Source organism: Petaurus breviceps, unplaced genomic scaffold (assembly GCF_028583685.1).
Source record: "Petaurus breviceps papuanus isolate PSGF00001 unplaced genomic scaffold, PetGlider_PUasm1.0 90535, whole genome shotgun sequence".
Lineage (NCBI taxonomy): Eukaryota > Metazoa > Chordata > Mammalia > Diprotodontia > Petauridae > Petaurus > Petaurus breviceps.
The window spans coordinates 4,157,376-4,177,678 of NW_027187270.1; the positions used below are offsets into that span (position 1 = coordinate 4,157,376).

Here is a 20,303-nt window from a genome sequence, read left to right on the forward strand (position 1 = left end):
ACACACACACACACACACACACACACACACACACACACACACACACAAGCGTGCACACCCCTACTAGATCTCAGGTCTCTTCTCTCACATTTTGCATTTTAAGTTCTAATATCCCTCCAGCTCTAACATTCTGTGTTCTAAGGTTCTTCCAGTTCATGGTCCCTTCCAGTTCTGATATTATGTTCTGAAATCCCTTCCAACTTTAACAGTCTATGTTCTAAGACCCTCCAGTTCTGACATTCTATGTTCTAAGGCTCCATCCAGCTCTGATACTATGTTCTAAAGTTCTGACATTCTGTGTTCTTAAGGTCCCCTAGTTCTGGCATTCTCTGTTCTAAGAACCCACCCAGCTCTGCCATTCATTGTTCTAAGACCAGTCTATGAAACCAGATTAAGAGGAGAAAAAAGAACCTTGTTTACCTTTATGATGAAGAACTGAAACCTGATCCTATGTTCTTATTTCTATTCAGAACAACAAAGCACAGAGAGGTACAAGGACTTATCTGTCTCTCCCCCCCCCCCAATATAGAATAAATCTTTATCCTGTTTTAGGACTCCTACTGTAAATACCTCGAGAATGTAAAGAAGGTCCAGCTGGTCTGATGAATTGTTTTTTGTGGACAAGAGCAGAAATACTTATTCCTTATCTGGGGAAGTCAATGAACATATGACAGGAAGAAAAAATGGAAGCATGAAGTTACTTTGCTCTTGTGTGGTATAAAGGGAAAAGACTTTAACTTTAATAAATGTTTGTTGACTGACTGACCATGAGTCAGAGGACCAGAGTTCAAATGCTGTCTCTGCTGTTTACTAGCTGTGTGACCTTGGGCACATGACTGTGCCTCTGGCCTCACTTATCAAGAGACTCTATGACCTCTGAGGTCTCTTCTGGCTCAAAATCTCTGGTTCTCCTCTATCTCTAAGTGTTCTTTGGTCTCCTTTGCTGCCTCTTCTCTTTTGGTTGATTCTAAATGTTACTGCCCCCCAGGAGTCAGTCCCTAGCCATCTCACCAGATGCCTTTTTCCTTAGGGATCTCATCTACTCTTCTGCTTCAACCATTGCCTCTATGGAAAACTCAATGCTTCCGAGGGGCAGTCTGGTCCACTTTGGTGAAGCTAGAACCTCTTCAACAGATCTTCCCTTATCTCAAGTCTAAATCTGCCCTTCTGCAATTTCCACCCTTGCTTCCTTGGTTCCACCCTCTGGGGAAAAGAGAAATCCCATAAATCCAATTTCCAATACCTCAAGACAACAGTCTTGTTTCCTAGCTCCTCTCAATCCCTACCCTGATTCCTGCAACTGACACTTGCCTTTCTGGCTGCCTTCTCTAGATGGCCATGGTTTTGCAAGATTCCCCCGCCAAAAAACCAGTTCCCTAAAGCGACCATAATATTGCAGATGGAAGTCTGTGTGTCCCCCAGAGAACTTAACATAGGAGATTGCACATAGTAGGTACTCTGCTGTTTTCTGAATAAATGGAAACCAAGAGGAAACAGAACCATTCTTGATGTATAAACACAGTAGGAAGCCTTGTAATAATCAACACAGGCAAGACAAGTCCAACAGACACATGGCAGGTGTGCAAGTGTTTTTTCTCCCCGAAGTGCAGCCAGGCTTCAGCAGATCCTGTATGAACAACCTCTTTCTTCAAAAACCTAGGAGAATGTCTTCCATCCAGTGGGTTAGATGGGTCTGCTAAGGTTTGAGTGACATGAGTTGGGACAGGGGGAAGACACAGGAACTTGGTCAGAAATTGACTGTACCCCCATCCTGATAGCCCATAGTGGACAATGAGGACGGTAAGCATGGAATAAAGCAGCCTGAGCCGGTGAGAAGCCCATGAGGGCATGTACCCCGTGGGGATCAGCTGTGACGGCTGTGCCTTGCAGTCTGCAGAATCCCCCACTCAGAGCAAGTTTACAGCTAGTGCAGGAAGGTTGGGGATATAAATGCCTTCAGTGCCAGCAGCTCCCACTGGGGGAGGAGGCAGGGTTCAAGGCTGGGGAGGGGGGGAAAGAGGCTTCCATTTCTACATCCCTTCACCCACACAAAGTTCCTCATATACATTCTCTTATTCAATCCTTAAACCATCCCTGCCAGGTGGAGGAGGCAGGGAGGGGCAAGAACAGAAAGAGCACTCAACTGGGCCACAAGATAGCTGGTTTTCTAGGCCTGACTCTCCCATGAACAAATGGGTCCCTTCCCCACTGGACATGTTTCTGCCTCAGTAAAACGAAGGTGTTGGAATCAATTATTTCAAAGATCCCCTCTAGCCCAGATGTTCCCTGACATCCCTCATTGTCTCTGCTTTACAGAGGAGAAATTGGAGACTCAAAAACTAAGTGACTTACTCAAGGTCACAGAGCTAGTTAAGGGTCAGGTCAGGTCCTTGGCTGCTAGGAGACCTAATCTAGTGCTTTTTCTACCAGGCAGCTCCTTTTGCTCAGAGGAAACTGAGCACCTGGAGATGTTGCATAAAAGCTTAAGCCTTACAGTGCCTGGGAGCCAACTGCTGAAAGGGCCTGGGCCTGACAGGCTCTACAGGCAGGAGGCTGACTCCTCCTGTTCTTCACGATATGCTCATGTATGTTGACATCAATAACTCTCCTTCTGGGTTTTATTCATTCACCAAGCACTGATTGAGAGCCTGCTGCATACCCAAAGGGTGGGAAGATGGAGGGTGATACAGAAAATGTTGTAGGCCTGCTCCCCAAACAGCTTGCAACAGAGCTGGGAGAAAATGAGCCTCATCTATTAATCTGGTAACCTCTGTAGTGGAAATTAAAGAGTCCAGAGGCAGGGAAACCCATTAGTCCAGGTGAGAAGTAGTATGGGCCTAAATTGGGAGGGAGGGATGGCTAGGAGGGCAGACAGAAAAGGACAGATGAAAGACAGAGTTGCTAGAGCTTGAGGACCATCTGTGTAGCCCTTGGAAGCTCATCTGACCTTTCTGCCAGAGGCCCCAAGAGGAAAGAATTAGCTTCAGAAGCTTCTTCCTGCCCTGGATCCTAACTGGATGAAGGACAAGAGAGAAGAGTAACCACTTAAGTTTCAAACTTGGGCAGCTGGGAGGATGGCAATGTAATGAACAGAAACAGAGAACTTAGGAGGAAGGATCGGTCAAGGGCTGAGGGGAGAGATTGAACTTAAAGTGTTAATGGCATAGCATCTCTGCCTGGCAGGTCTCACCCAAGCTGGAAGGGCCTTGAGCTGAGCACAGACCCAGAGCTGGCCCATGTACCTCTGGGCAGACTAAGCTTGCTAAATGCAGAATGCTGCCAGGCATGGGTCTTTCATGTCCATGCAGCTGACAAAGGAATGGAGGAGCTCCCAATCTGCACTGGTAAAGGGGGTACCTTCACCCACAGAAACTTGGATGCATGAAGTAGCCAAGAACATTTGTGAAGCACTCTGTGAAGCCATCAGGTGCTATGGAAATGTCAACTATTAGGATGTGGGTGATTATAGGTAGGCTTGCCCTCCCCCAGCTCTTACCACCAGCAGAAATAATTGGCATCAACAGGTTTGTTTGGCTTGTATGCACACCATCAAGTCCCTAGGAAGCCTGAGCTACAAAGGGCACATTTGCACTTTCACTAACTGGCACAGCAGGCTTCTTCCTTAGTGCCTGCCACAGGCTCCAATGCCAAGGTGGGTCCGGGCCTCTTTGCCCACATGTGAGGCACTCAACTAGGCCAAATCCTTGCTGCCTGCCTGATTACTAATAGGGTACAATTGCCCTATTACGCAACTCAGTACAGACAACAAGCTTCCATCTGCCCACTCTCTGGTCTGCTGCCATGGTGAAGAGGGAAAACTAGGAACAGACAGATCAGATGACCTTAGAAAGGGGCTGCTGAGCCCCTTGAGGCCTGAAAGAGGGTAGCTTTGGTACCACAGTATGTAACCCTTCCTCCTTGAAGCACAGTGGCTTCAATAGCATAAGGTCAATTCAAGTCATGACTTTGCCATGCGCATTCTATGGCCCTCTGCACAAGTGGCTTTCCCTCTCTGGGACTCAGTTTCCTCCTCTGTAAAAAGACGAGGACAGTCAAGGTGACCTCTAAGGCCCCTTCCAGCTCTGATATTTCATGTTCTATGTATTCCATGCTCTAGGTCATTTCCAAAAATGGCACTTCATATTTTATGCTCTATATTTTGAAGCCCCTTCCAGTTCTGACATTCTATGTTAAATGCTGTATGTTCTAAGGTCTTTGGCAGCTCTGATATTTCATGTTGTATGTTCTAAGGTCCTTTCCAACTCTGACATTCCATATTACATTTCTAGATTCTAAAGTCTCATTCCAATGCTGCCATTCTACACTGCACGTTCTAAGATCCCTGTCCATGTTGCTTGTTCTAAGGTTCTGCCTAGCTAGGGCATTCCATGTTGCATGTCCCAGGGTCTCCTTTCATCTCTGATATTCTGGAGATCCCTTGGTGGAGCCTGGATGCTTTGGACCATGCAGAAAATCATTTACTTTCTGACTCCCACTGCCAAAGCTGTCAAGAAGGGACTTCTTTTGGATTTCAGGACTTAGAAAAATGAGCTGCCTTCCTGCTATGGAAGGGTAACACAGAGACACCAAAGACTCCCTTTAAGAGCATGTTCTTTGAGCCAAAGGAGATGGCGACAGGAGCTGGGGAAAGTGTGGAAAAGTCTCCCCACAGCTGAATCACCAGGTTGGGAGCCACATGCCAGCTTGTTCCATCACCGATTTCTGGGTTCTGAAAACCACGTTTGACTTGTAGCCAAGGCCACTCATCTTGACCACTTTCCAATTTCAATGTTCAAAATAAGATTACATCAAAACGAAGACCCTTTGGGGCTCCTGGCCCTATTTCTGTTCCCAAAAAACAGGCTTATCTATTAGAACCTCAAATCTTGGATCTTCCCAGACCTTAATAACAGATTTATTTCCTAAAGATTTTGCTATTACTCCCTTTCCCATACACATTCCCAATAATGTCTGGCACCATGGCAGCTCCCTAGCCTCAGTATCCTTGACATTCCAGTCAAACCTACCTGCCTTCCATTGACCTCAGTCAAACATCCCACTCCTCACTCCACCCCATGCCTTGTGTCACCTTGCTCATACTGGACCTTGTGCTTGCAATGGCCCCCTCTCCCTCTATTTCTGTTTAATTTCTGATCTAAGTTTCCTCCCAGGCCCTCCCAAGCCTGACATTCTCTGTTCTCTAAGCTCTCTTCCTGTCCCGTGAGTCTCTGACTTTCTATAGTGCTGTGATTTTATGGGCAGATGTTGTGGTTTGACCTCTCCAGAGTCTTGGGGCAGGGGAGGCCAGAACCAGCTGGGCCAGTGATTGGCTGTGACAGACCCAAAGGGCAGACAACGAGCCAGAGTAAACTCTTCCTTTGCGCTCACGTTAAACCTTAACAACATTTAATTTAAAAAGTAATTTTGAAAATTTCTCGTGCGATGAATCAAAAAGGTGTTTGAGGCTGCTGTGTTGATCCCTGGAGTTTGGCAGCCTGGAGTTTAATAACCTGAATCTTCCTAAAGCAAACGGAGCCCCGAGCTGCTTCCACTGGAGGTGAACACTCCCTGCTCCTTCCATGTCACACTCAGGGCAAAGAGTTGATCTTCCTGCTCCTCCATCCAATCAGTCTGTCGATTCTATCCCTCCCCCACCTCTGCTCCCTAGGCCCTTATCACCTCTGGCCTAGATTACTTTGATAGTCTCCTAAGTCATGTCCCTGCCTCCTACCTCTAGTCTCTTCCATCTCCAATACCTCCCTTTACACAGCAACCAAAAGAATCATCCTAAGGTCCAGGTCTGGTCTTATTACTTCCCTGGGCAAAAATCTTCAATGGCTCCCTCTTACTTCTAGGAGAAAATAGAACCTCCTCAGCTACCACTGAAGGCCCCATTGCCAACCCAACCTCATTCTGTTCCCTTGCCTACAGTGGTTTTGTGGCTCAGCCAAACTGGATGACTGTTCACCAACACTGACCTGCCTTTTCTCACCTCTGTGTAGTCACCCAGGCTATCCCTCACATTGGGAATGCACTTGCTTGTCATCTCAGTCAGTCTGAAACCCAGCTCTCCCTTCAGGGTCCAGCTCAGTGCCATGGCCTCAAAGACAAAAATGCAACAGCCCCTGCCGTTGATGATCTTACAATCTAGTCATGGAAGACAACATATGAACATATAGGGATATAACCCTCACATATTATAGAGAGATGTTCTAGATTAGTGTGAGCAGGAGGCCACTTTCAGCTGGTGGGATGCAGATGAGGTATAAAACAGGGATATAAAATAGATACAAGGTGATTTTGAGGTGGGAGGGGAAGGTACTAGCTGCTAAAGAGAACAAGACAGACCTCATGCAGAAGGTTGATTTGATTCTTGAAGGAAACTATAGATCCAGAGAGATGGTGGTAAGGCATGTAATAGCACATAGTAGGCATGTAATAAATACTTGTTGTCTGAATAATGAATTCCAGGGATGGGAAACAGCCAGTGAAAAGGCATGCAGGTAGGAAATGAAGTGCTATGTATGAGAGCTACCAAGAACACCAGCCTGGTTAGACCATACTGTGCAGGAAGTGGAACAATGTATAATGAGGCTGAACAGATTCCCTGGGCCAAGATTATGAAGGTCTCTAAATGTCAAATGGAGGGGTTTGTGTTTGGTCCTAGAAGTAATAGGGAGCCATTGAGGTAAGCAATGATAAGGGCCTGAACTTATGGTGACAATCATGAGTATGAAGAAAAGAGGATGGAGACAAAAAATATTATGGAGGTAGAAAGAACAAGACTGAATAAATTGTGGGAATGAGAAGGGGAGGATGAAATCAAGGTTGGGAACCTGGGTAGTTACTGGAAGAATACTGCTACCCTCACCAGAAATGGGGAAGCTTGGAAGAACGGAGGGTTTGGGTAGAAAGAGGATGAGTTAAGTTTTGGGCACATAGAATTTGAGATGTCTGGAGGAATTCAGTTCAAACTGTCCAATAAGCAGTTTGGTGGTGTAGTTTTCTTGTACTCAGAAGAGAGACTGGAGCTGAAAATAGAGACATGGGAGTCATCAACATAGAAATTATAATTAAACTCATGGAAGTTGATGAGGTTATTAAGAGAAAATAGAGAAGATGGCCCAAAATAGAGCCTGGGGCTATATCCAAAGTTTAGAACATGATACTGATGATGATCCTTCAAAGGAGACTGAAAAGAAGCGGTTAGACAGGTAGCAGGAGAACCAAGAAACTGAACGGGTTTCTACTCTACCAAATTCAAATAGCTGGTAGGCCTGGAAGAGTCGCTGCTAAGGAAGAAAGTAGATCATAAGACTGATTTAGGTAGAGTGATTCTCACTGTGCTGGCTAGGTGCAGATGTGCACCTGATTCACAAAAAAGCTATAACAGCTCTGAGAGTATGGGTTAGACTCACAAAAGTTCTGGATGTGCACCCCTGGGAAGATGCTGCATAATAACCACAATTCAGATGACTGTAGCATCTAATGAAAACCCAATAGGTTACAGCACAGAAGACAGCTGCCCAGCATATGATAGCAGCAGCTTAGAGCTCAGCAGAAAAACAGCCAGGGGATGTCATCAGTAGATTTGATCAGCAGGAAACCCATAAGAAAGAGTTTAGGAAAGTAAAGAGGTATACCACATAGGATACAGCCCTAGGAGTATGAGTTTCTCAGGCTCCATATCTTCCCTCTCTACTAGTGATATGGGAATCTGATAGAGAATATGTGTGTCCCTATGTATGTGAAGGGAATTTTCCTTGCTATGTACCTTGCAATTCTGTTTAATTAAATGTTTTTGCTTTGGCATAGTGCCTCCTCTGATTTAGTCTGACTTTAAAAAGAAGCATCAGATAGAGGTTCATGAGGTCATGTTTTTCTTATTAGACACTCTCCCAAGCATAGTTTGAACCTGAACTCGGCTTTCATGGGCCCTGGGTGAGGAGGGGAAGTGTGAGCTGCAAACACTTTAAGTCTTATAAGGAGTTTTCCCCCCAACAATCTCCTATCACTTACTGTGTAATTTAAGACAAAATACCTCACCTCTCTAAGCCTCAGTTTCCTTATCTAGAAAACACTACCAATCTCACAAGCAACGTTATGAGGTTCAGGTGATATACCTGTAAAACACTTTGTAAATCTTGTAGTGTTAATGTAAATGTAAACTGCCATTATTAACCTCTACAACACTATTTCTCCAATGACTCACCAGGACATAGATATTACCCTGAGCTCTCCAGGGCTCTGTTGCAGTCACCTTTGAAAGGACCTGCACCTGGGGCGGCTAGGTGGCGCAATGAACAGAGCACTGGCCCTGGAGTCAGGAGGACCTGAGTTCAAATCTGACCTTAGACACTTAACACTTATTAGCCTTGTGACCTTGGGCAAGTCACTTAACCCAATTGCCCTCAAAAAAAAAAAAAAGGAAGGACCTGCTCCAAGCTAAAAAGGCATCGAGTACAGGCCCAGCAATGGATCAGTTACATTAGGAGAGGCTCCTCACCAGAATAGCTATAGGGTGACCTAGCCCCATGATACCACAGTACTTTAGGGCTTACAGAACCAGACCTTCAGGGTGAATTTGAGGCCACAGATGAATCTAAGGGCCTCCAAAATGAAAGGTGATCCTTTTCATGTCAGGTCCCTGTGACATCAGTGGCCCTGCAAGTCTTCTAGTGGAAGCTTGTTGTCTGAATGATAAAGCACAGAAGACTGTCTCAGTCCTATGAACCAGTACCCAGAGAGAGACAGACAGACAGAGAGAAAGAAGAAAAATAGGAAAGGAGAGAGAAGTGAGGAGAGGGAGGTAGGGAGGAAAGGAAAGAGAGAAAGATAGAGAGCACAAGCGAGCTCATAGTGTCAGACGTAACAAGGTCTTTGAAGAACAAGTCTAACCCCTTCATTTTCAGGTCCAGAGGAGAAACTGAAATCCAGAGGGAAAGTCATCTGCCCAAGGTCACACAGCAGGTAAGTATCATCAGAATCCAGACTAAAATTCAAGTCTCTCTCCTAGCCCAATTATCTTTCAACTGCCCCAAGTTTCCATAGAGTGCAAAGTGTTCTATGACTGTGTAAGAACTGAAGGGTTACCATTTTCCACTGTGAGATGGTGGGTGTTGGGACATCTAGTCTTTCAGATCAGATTCAAACTGTTTCCTCCCTTACAAGTTTATATCATACCACCACCAAGTCTATTGAAAAAAATGTTTTATTGTTAACTCCAACTTTATAAGTGGGGAAACCAAGGCAGAAATGGAGGTTCTCTAATAACAACAGGAGACCTCACATTGACACTTCATAAATAATAGAATCCTAGGCTCAGAAGCAACTAGAAACCAATAAAATGTAAGCACCTTAAGGGCAGGAACTGTTTTTTTTTGTCTGTTGTACCCCCAGTTACCTGGCATAAATCTTTGCATAGAATAGGCACTTAATAAATGCTGAATTGTTGAGAAAACTAACCTGTCAGAAGTATATCTCCCTGTCCTTAGCTTGGAATTAACTTAAACAATCACAAATAGTGCTTCTTGGGGGGTGGGGAGTGGAATACACCTTGGAGATGATGTGTAAAAAGCAGTGGATTTGGAGTCAGAAGGCTGGGTCAAATCCTGGGTGTCTGTAATTTACTAGCTGCATGACCTTAGGCAAGTAACTTCCCCTCTCTGGGTCTCAGTTTCTTCATTTAACAAATGAAGATTACGAATGAAATTAAATTTGTTAAATGAGGGGTATAGCCTAGGTCACGGATTTTTAACCTGGGGCCATGAACTTGTTTACTTTGTTTTTCACAATTTTGATAACTGTAATTCAATATAATTAATTTGCTTTGTAATCCCGTATTTTATTTTATGTATTTAAAAACATGTGCCTAGTTCTCTTCATGGTCAGGAAGTTCTTGCATGTAGTTAACCTAAATACCTCTTGCTGCAGCAAGCTTGTTTTCAGTGTACATGAGTTAGAACTGATGTACATGAGTTTACACATTTCAGTGTACATGATTTAGAACTGTCTGTATGGATGCCTCAGAACAGGTAAAGAAGGAGGTCGCTCACTTCTAACCCATGGATGACCCCTATACTCACCAAGAATTAGTTTGTGTCTGCATCCATTTATCTATTTATCCATCTTTTCATCCATTTAAAGAATAAAAACAGTGAAAAAGAACTCTCATCCTTAGTTCTGGTCTGTTCACTAAATTGGAAGTAGGTCCATGTGTCCATGTGGCATATCCCTGTCCAGAGGAGACAAGGTTCAGCTCTGATACTACGGGTATGATTGAAGCCAGATATTGGCCCTAAGGCTCCTAGAAAGGCAGAATCTGCGTTCCCAATGATGAGCCATCCTCCAGTGGTAATAAATAACCCGTTAGGATGACGGGGATTGGGTTACTGCAGAGAAGATTCAATTCATTAATCAGAAGTCAATAATTCCACACTCTGGTCTTGAGGCACTGATCAACGTGTCAGTCACAAGTTAATGCCATTTACTGCTGCACTGTGCTGATAGCAACCTCTCTCCCAGCAGCTAAGGCCCCAGAACAGCAGGGGAGGGAACATAGTCATCCCCATTAAAGGGCTGGACAGGGAGAGGGAGAATGGTGAAGGGGGACTGGGAATCAATGGTAAAAGAGCAGGGACATGGCAGCATCTCTGTTGGCCAACAGGTCAACTGGGATAATAAAGATGAATCCTCCCCCTCCCCCAGCCCACCCATCTCTACCTACTGACATCCTCCAAGAGACCTAGCCTGAATTCTCCTAGTTGCAAGGGATTTCTCCCTCTTCTACTCTCAAAACACCTTGATTCCTCTTATGTACTTCACATATTTCATTTGAGTTATAGTTATTGGCATATATGTCTTAAGGTCATAAGAAACAGAAGGGGAGGGGATCTTGGAGATTGAAGCAGGTTGGTTGGAGTCCAACCCCCTCTTTTTGCAAGCTGGGAAAGGTAAACCCAAAAATAGGAAGTGATTTGCCCAGGGTCATACCCTTTAGTAAATGAATAAGTACTTGGACATATTAATCAGCTAAGGATGGACAGAAGGGGAATGAGGTTCCTTCCAACTCCAAGATTCTGTGATTCTGGGCAATAGCAGAGCCAGATTTTGAGGCCAGGTTCTCTGACCCTCAATCCAATGTTCTTCCCACAGTATGCCATGCTGCCTCTTCTACCTCCCCTACCAGATTATAAAAGCAACTGGAAGGTAGGGCCCAGAAATTTGCATCTCCTACTGTGCCAAGCCAGATATAGGCACAAAATAGGCACTTAGTAGATATTGCTTGAATGAATGAAAAACCACTGAATTTTGAAAGGGAAAAAAACAAACAATCGAAGAAATGAAGACAACCAACAAAAAGTAAAAAAAAATATTCCTCTATAGCACATGAGATTGTAAGAGTACCAGCTTGGGAGGTAGGGAAAGTGGGTTTGAAATCTGCAGTGGCTTTGTCATTTACTAGATGTAGGACTCTCGGCAAATTACTTAACCTCTCTGAGGGTCAAATAAAGGGGTCCACCCAGATGATCTCAAAGGTCCCTTCATAGGTCTCCACTCTATGATCCTATGTAAGAACAAGTGGGTCTAAGGGCAGGTATGGATTATTCCTCAGGAGCACTCCTAGCCCAAGGACTCAATGAACTCCTTAAACCCCATGAGTGCTAAAGTTTGAAGAGCAGGAGCTAAGAAAATGCCAACCACCAGTTATCCAGAGATCTGTCTGCTTCTGCCTCTAGAAGCTCCAGATACATACAAACCAGGTCCTCTGTAGCCTAGGGGCAGGGATGGGGTCAGGTGGTAACCCAGTGCTCTAGAAGCAGCCCTAACAATTTCAGAAATCCCAAAGGAGCCCAGGGAGGGAGATCTGCCGGATCTATCCATCTGTTCTCACTAAACCTGCCATCAAGGACAAGATAAAGACATTAGGATCCCCCCAAAACTGGCTTCCCTAGTACACAAAGGGATAGGCATGTTTAGGTGAGTTGTAGGAAAAAGATCTGGGGATTTTAGGGAATTGCAAGCTCAACACAAGCCAGCCCACTCGGGCTGCATTAAGAGAGGCCAAGGTTCCAGAGAGAAGGGAAGTCCTTCTATACTCTATCTTGCTCAGACCACTTCTGAATTATCACAGTCATTTCTGGGAAGGACAAAGGCATAGGCAAACCAAGGTATATCTGGAGGAAGATGGGGCATGACAGACTGAGACCATGCCACCCAAGAACGTGTTGAACAAAGTGCAGATAGTTTGGAAAAAAGGAAAATTAAGTATCTGAAGGATTGTTCAGTAAGAGGCCCTCCCTATGTGTGGTCCCATAGGGCAAAGCTAGGAGCAAAGAGAGGGAGGAGGAGGGAGTCATGTTGAAGTTCCACAGAAGGGAAATACTTTGCCAGTTCAAGCTTCCTGCCCTTGCATGCAACAGGCTGCTTTGATGAGCTCAGGGCTTTTCCTTCACTGGAGGTTGCCAAACAGAGGCTGGCTGACCACCTGGCTGGGCTGTTATCAAAGAAACTCCTGCATGGGCCACAGTTGGCCTAAATGCCCTCTGAGATTCTGAGTGCTTTGTTTTGATAGCCACCAACAGTACAAAATGGGAGTTTGGAAGCAATCGATGCTTCTTGCAGGTATTGGGAGCAGGGGGTCATAGGGCAGGAGCACAGCAGCGAATCAGACACAAAGCTAGCATAAACAAGGGGCAGGGAAACTGAACCGGAGGAGCCGAGAACCTGAGAGGCGAGTACTGAGGAAAATTGATCTGGCCACAGTGGAGCTGATGGACTTGATGGTGACCCAGGAAGGAAATACGCAGTAAAATGGTTTTGAGAGCAAAAAAGCGACTTTCTGGATGTCAGTCAACATGCCCATAGAGACAGAACAACATGAAAGAGTACACGGAGACAGGTGTGAAGAAGTGGGAGGGAGGCCTGGATGGCCACTTCTGAAGTGTTCTCCAGGTGCTCCTTGTTCTAGCACAGGATGGACTGTAGAGGTTTCTGGGGCCCTTCTAACTCTGAGGGTCTAGAAGCAGTGAAGAGGTTCAATGAGTCAAGTGATGTACTCTGAGTCAGGGAATCCTGACTTGAAATCCTTCCTCAGACACTAACTTGTTATGTGGCCCTGGTCAAATAACTTACCTTCTCTGGGCCTCTGTATCCTCAGCGCTAAAATGAGGAGGGTGGACTTGATGATATGTTAAGTCACTTCTAGCTTTTCTGTGTTGCAATTAGCAAAGAGTAGGAATCTCAAAGAGTAGGGCAGAGGTGTCCAACACAGGTTCAAACATGGCCCAAACCAGATGAAAATGACAGTGGGAAATACTGGACAAAATAAATTAAAAGACAATAAAACGGATATATTAAAAATTTCAAACTAAGCCAATTTGCAGCCCAGGGATCCATAGGGAAGGCTCAGTGGCCTGTTTCTCTGTGTTTGACACCACTCTCCTCAGACAATTGTTCAAAGAAAGGTCTGTCTCTCATGTTCCAGCAAATGTTTCTCCTACATTCTAGGATCCCTCCCAGCTCTGGCAACCTATGTTCCATGTGCTAAAGTCCCACCCAGCTCTGGCACTGTGATATAAGGTTCCTTCCATCTCTAAAGTTGATGATCCTCTGGTTACAAGAAACCAAGAAATGTGGTCAATTTGTTGGGTGGTGAGGAAGAATTAGTAGACTACGCTTTTTCAGATCCATTCTCTAATGTCCATAAAGTAATATAAGCAGCAAGAGCAGACACTTACATAGTACTTTACAACTCCAAAGCACCCTGGATACATCGGTTCACTCACAAAACTTTAAGTTATAGAATAGTGGTGTCTGAGTCAAAAGGCCTGGGTTCAAGGTCTAGTTCCAGTACTTTGCTGGTTGCCTCAGCCTTCACATGCCAGCTAAATGTGAACAGCTCTGACTGTTCCCCACATATGTTCAGGGAGTAGCGACATCTCAGGAATTTGTCCCAGTTATTCAGCAACTAAAGGCAGGAGGAGACATCTGGTCCAGACCCAGGTAAGCCAGGAACTATGTGCCTGGGCTAAAGACTTGCAGGCTAATTAATCACAAGCAAGTTGAGAAGAAAATAGCAAGTGGGAAAAAATGGAAAGGCTTTGTGAGAGAACTTCCTTCTCCCTTGAGAAGAGTAGATATAGACCAATGGGTCAGGTTCCAAAGATCCTTATTTTCCCCGAATTACAGACACAACCAAGCTCCCAGCTCCCTGAACACAGACCTTAAAGGGCAGGTTCCAAGAGAGACACATCTGCTCCTAAAGACAACTGTGGATGAGATCCTAACACCCAGGCCAAGGAGGTCCCCAGGCTATATAGTGCTCCGGGTATCAGAACTGTAGAACTGAGATGTTTACTCAACAATAGCTGGTGTTGGCTCATACTAATTCTTCTAAGGTAATACCTATGTGGGAAGAATTGGCTTATGAAACCCCATGCCATTTTTCTTGCTTTGATTTCCCCACCTCCCAGCCCCAATTCAACACCCCTATACTTTCACATCTCAAGCACGGTGTGCCTCATAGCTCCCTCTGACAGTGATATTTCCTGGAAGAAGATAGATAGCAGTGTCAGTGAATATCTAAGACCAAGACATCCAGGTTACTGCACCACACACCTGCGGAAAAACATGCTCAAGTTTCCATTTTATTTATTTATTTTGCTTTTTGGAGGGGGGGAAGGGCAGGGCAATTGGGATTAAGTGACTTGCCCAAGGTCACACAGCTAGTAAGTGTCAAGTTTTTGAGGCCAGATTTGAATTCAGGTCCTCCTGACTCCAGGGCTGGTGCTCTATTCACTGTGCCACCTACTTGCCCCTCAAGTTTCCATTTTAAATGGCAATCCTCAGTTATTCATGTGTCAGTATCAATGGTATAGGTGACCCCCCCCCAAGAAAAACATTTAAGACTAACTTCCATCTCTCACCCAGCAAACTAAGGGACCTTCTCCTTTCTTCCCAATGGTAACAGATAAAGCCTGATTAAACATAATTAGGAAGGCTAACTGGGGCAGGGGTGTAGGAGCAGAAGCTTTCTACACTGAAGAGAAATAGTCATTTGAATTCTTTTGGATTGTATCTGTTCTTTTCTGTAGTACCAGAACAAGGGGAAAAAAGGTTTTGAGGACTTCAGGTATAGTAGAAAGGGCAAGGGTTTAGAGTCAAAAGGCCTGAACTCAAACCCCAGCCCTGTTGCTTATATGACCTTGGACAACTCACTATCAGTCTCTGTGTAGTAGTTTCCTCAACTGTCAAATGTCATTGTTGTTTGTCCTTGGTTTTCAAAGAGGACCAATGGCATCATGGGGTGATGTCTTGATTCTTGTGTGAATGGGATTTAAGTGAGGAAGAGTTGCTGCACTAGATAATTCTCTAAGATTCCTTTCAAATCAAACATTCTATAAATAAAACATTAGAAAACACAAGCTTAGGGTACAGAGGGGGAGTCAAAAGAAATGAAAAGAACCCAACTGTTGGTCTTGTGTGGGGACCTTCCTGAGGAAGGAGACAGATGTTGTCCTGATGCCAGCCAATAGACCTCCTGGAGGGCACAGGTCCCTTGCCGTTCCCCTCCAATAAGCAGGAGGAGCTTAACAAATGGAGGCTGACTTAAGAGTCCTACCAACCTTTACTTAGAAGAGATAGCAAAATCTTTGGCATTTTCTGAGTTCAACCCTAGGTGCTTGGACCACACTGCAGATAAAGACTGTTTCCAAAATCCTAGGAACTCATTTGTAATGTTGGTTGGTGACTGACTATGGGCTAGCTACCTCACTTTCCATACCTATAAAATAAAAGGGTTAGACTAGATGATCTCCAAGGTCCCTTACAGGTCTAATATTGGGTCATTCTGTGACTAAAAAGTACCTTGAGAGGCCATTTTGTCCGTCCCCCTGCCTCCAGGCAGGGCTACACACCAACCAGTTCTGCTTTTTTTTTTTTCCCACAAATCCAGAGAAGCAGTTCATGCACCTATCTCTAGAATCAATTCTGGTACCTCACAATCACAAGATTCAGGGAAGCCTCAGTTTTCTCATCTGTAAAATGGAGATAATAATATTCACACTATATATTTCAGAGGACTTTTGTGAGGAAAGCACTATGTAAAGCTAAAAAATATATAAATTAGAATGATTACTATCACTACCCTATCCCAATGGAAATATAAACCCTTGCTTCCCCTTTATTCCACACAGTCCTTCCTCCTCTGTCTCTATCCCTCCATACTGAGAAGACAGTGAGTTCATAAAGTCATAGCTTTAAAAGGGCCTTCCTGAGAGATCATTTACTCCAACCGCTCATTTAAGAAACAGGGAATCTGAAGCATGGGCATGGACAAGGAAAATGGCTTTTCCGAGGTATGTCCCATAAGAAGTAAGGTATATAGCATTTGCAGCCATGAGGTGGGATTCCCAAATCTGGTGCTCCTCCCACTGAACCATGAACCTAGGAGCTAGTGAGCCAATGCTCTAGACATTTCCCAACCCCCACGAACATTTCTGATCTTGCTTTGCTCAGTATCACAACTTGACCACAAACAGTGAGACCCTGCTGGGGTGCCCACCTCTCTCCAGTTCTGCAATCCCAACAGAAGCACCTCCGCACAAACCCTACAAGGAAAAACACTGGGCTGGATTTAAAGTTGCCTTCCAGAGGTCAAAGGAACAGCAGAAAAATAAGAAAGGTCACTGGATAGACCCTACCAGCCGTGCTCCCTGTGTTGGCTGACCTGGCTTGGCGGGCTCCCTTTGGCATGAAGGAGAGGTCTATGGGGAGGGAGCCACTGGAAAGTGATGATGGCACAATAAAGGAAAAAACATCTTCCAAATATTCTTACCACAAAACAAGAAAGACCAAGGAAGCCCTTGTACCTATTCTCTTCAATACATGACCTCTAAGCACTTCCATTTAACCACTGGCTTCTGAGAAGCTTGAAACACTTGAAGAATTATAGGATCATAGATTTTTAGCTAGAAGGGACCTCCGAGGTCATTAAGTCTAACTGCCTTAATTTACAGATGAGGAGACTGAGGCCTGGGGAGGGGAAGGGAATTAGCCCTGGTCACAGAGGCAGCAAGTGGCAGCAGTGGCATTTGAATCTGGGTTCTCTGAGTCCAAATCTACAGGTTATTCCATGGTAAAAGACTGCCAAGGGAGGCAATAACATTATGTCCAAGGCATATTTAAGTAAAAGGAAGAGAACTGCCCAGAACAGGGGAGGAATGTACCTGACTCAAGGTTGAGGGACTCAGTGAATGACCTCTAGCCCTCAGTTTCTTCATCAGTAAAATAGAGTCAACAAACACCTCTCTCACAGTTATATGGTAAGAAAAATATGACATAAACTTTAAGGTGGACTGGAAATGTAAGGTATTTCTTATCTTCACCACTTTTTGTGTTCTGCATCCATTTTCTCATCAGTAAAATGGGAACAATCATTCTTGCAATCCCTATGTCAGGAGGGAAATCAATTTGAAAACCTGATAGAGGTGTTAGAGGTGAGCATAGATTTTGTGGTGCTGGCACAAGGGAAAGGGGAAAGGAAATGGGAGCTTGATACTTACTTGGTCCCAAACACTTCAGTGTGTTCTCCAGTAGAAAGAAAGAAAGATGGCAGGTCAGAGCCCTGGGTTACAAAGAAGAGACACCAAAGAAACAGAGAGGTTACTATCAAGGCAAGGCTCCAAATTGTGGGCAGGTAATAGGAAAGAAAGGAGTTAGGCTGCAAAAATATGCTCAAAGGTACCCTCCTTACCTGCAGGTAGGCCCCCTGAAGACCACAGAGAGACCAATCAGAGCTCAAGCAGGGCCTGCGTCTTTGGTCCTAGAGCTGAAGGTGGTATGCTCTAGTACCAAGAACTCTTCACTTCACAGTCACAAGTCCTAGGCTGGAGTCCTGCTTCTTCCACCTCCTTGTTGTGTGACCTTGGGCCAGTCACTTCCCCTCCACTGAGACTCAGGTGTCTCACCTGCAAAATGAGGGAATCAGACAACAATGTGTTGGAGTGGAAAGAGGACTAAATTTGGGACCAGAGCTTATGGACTCGAAGCTGGCTCTGCTACACTGATTGTGTGATCTGGGATATATGGCCCATCTCTGCTCCTTAACTCCCCCATCTGTAAAACGAAGAGGGTGGGCTGTATTACATAAGCTTCCTTCCTATGACCTAGGACTTTAACAGTAAAGTCACGTGGGTTTCTATGTTGAGGGGGCACGAGAGGAGGGGGGACACAAGGTGTTGGTGCCCAGGGAAGGAGACTCAGAAAAACGTTATCCTCTGCCTAAAAAGGGGTTTTCTGAACAAGGAAGAGGGGCTGAAGAGGCAGGGCAAGCCCAGGGTGAAGGAGCCAGCCTGATTAACTAGGATTTGGAAACACTTCCCCCCCATCCCCGACCTCCATCCCCACAATGGCAGATCTCCAAGCATTGAGCTGTTGGGCAAATTTTCAGAAAGGACCAAAAAAAGGGACAAAAAAGCACAGGGTCTACATTTTAGAATGTCTGAGGCTTCAGGGAATAGGGCAAACTGGTGAAGTAAGGCAGCCCTGTCTCCTCCTTCCCCACCCCAGGCCCTAATTTAGCCCTGCTGTGACTGTCTTTGCCTTAAGATGGGTATGACAGCTGAACAAGATTGTATCAGAGTCTAGGGCCACCCAGGACCTACTCCCTCTCCTCTTTTGGGAAAAAATCATCTCCCAGCCCTGCCATGATACAGCACCAAGGGACCACTGTTACACAGCAAATCCTCCCTCCAAACCTAATACCATTTAATTAATTCAGGGAAAATAAAAGGGATCAGGGGTTTTTTGGGGGGCTGGAAGGGAAGGCAACTGTGAGATTATCTACCCCAACCCCCTCATTTTACAGAAAGAGAAACTAAGGACCAGAGGGAGAAGTGACTCGCCCAAGAGTGCATCCCAACCACAGAGTTGGTATTTGAAAGCAGAGAGAAGAAGTTGAGATTGGGAGTCAGGATTGGAGCAGGAGTTCCAGTTTGGTGCTGTGACACCTTGAGCCTCAGTTTCCTTCTCTGAAAAACAAGGACTCGGACTAGATGTTCTCTAGGGGTGTCCAGATCTAAACCTGTTTCTTTAGAATTCCCAGTGGGGGGAGGGCAGTTCTTTGCACCATCCTGGAGTACCTCTTTGTGTTAGCATCATTAAGCTTTATTTCATAATGTTTTGTTTTGTTTTATTTTATGTTTCATATAATTATTTCATAATGTTTTAATCTAAAATAAAATAATGCATCATCAGCACGAACAGCCCACCAATAGCCCTCTCTGAAGCCTCTCAATTGTGTGGAGGTGACCCTGGGCTCTTGAAAGTGAAGCCAGGCAAGTACTAACAGGCTCACCCAGAGACTGTCTGTCAGGCGAGGCTGGGCTGAGCTGAGTGAGGAGAGAGGCTTAGCAACAGAAGGTCAGCCACAGGGTGATAAATGTTTTCAGCTGCAGCAACTCCCAAGTGCGAAGGGGCTTAGATGTGTATCGGTGAAGGGAGCATCTAGAGCAAGGCAACCGTGGGCCCTGGAAGTCTAGAAATATCAGCTTCAAGCAGTCACATTTCTGTCGAACCTTAACCTCCATTGTCACATTTGGCACCCACGACTGCCCTGGGAGTGCAGGCATCAGTATCCCGATTTTTTTTACAGATGGGGAAACTGAGGCACAGAACGGGGAAATGCCTTGCCCAAGGTAAGGAGGCTTCTAAGTGGCAAGGTCTGTCCTTAGGGACTCGAATCCAGATATCCTGGTTCCTGACCCCTAGTCCCCAGCAGGCTTTCCACCCGTATCAGTTTTCTGATTTTGCTAGTACCCCCACAGTACAGGCTTCCTTCCGACTGCACGACTGTTGCAGTGAGTCGTGGGAATTGCGAATCATTAGACTGGGCGAAACAGAGAAGCAGAGAGAAAGCTCCCAGTGTTCGGGGTTTGTCTGGCTTTGACTCGAGTCCTGAGGTTGTGAGCATGCTTTTTTCCCCCTTTTTTAAATAAAGCATGGCTGCACCCCAGATTTTTTTTCAACCAAGCAGGTTGATTTATTTAACAGACTTGATGTATGTCGAAATCTGCCACGTGCTTACATAATTGTTACCCATCTATCAAGGCTCGTTATTAAGTCAAATGTTTGTTTTAAAAGTGTGCCTTTAAATGGCTTTCTCTAGCCGGCTGCACAGTCGTTCTGTGGTTCATTTTAATTATATTCTGACAATGGATATTAGGAGAAGTTCTCTTAAATCATTTCGTCTCGGTGCCGTCTCTTCCCCGATCCAAATTGGTCCCTTTTTCTCTACAGTAATA

The 20,303-nt window shown here is 45.1% G+C and overlaps 1 protein-coding gene across 1 annotated transcript in view; it reads right to left on the reverse strand.

The window, feature by feature from the left end:
* Positions 1 to 20,303, reverse strand: part of NEXMIF (neurite extension and migration factor) — a 186,755-nt gene that overhangs the window by 163,664 nt on the left and 2,788 nt on the right. Inside the window, exons 2-3 of the mRNA XM_069063109.1 lie at positions 17,756 to 17,969; positions 17,565 to 17,626 (exon numbers count right to left, since the gene is read on the reverse strand). The gene's annotated coding sequence lies outside the window, so the exon portion shown is untranslated. The remainder of the gene's footprint in view (positions 1 to 17,564; positions 17,627 to 17,755; positions 17,970 to 20,303) is intronic.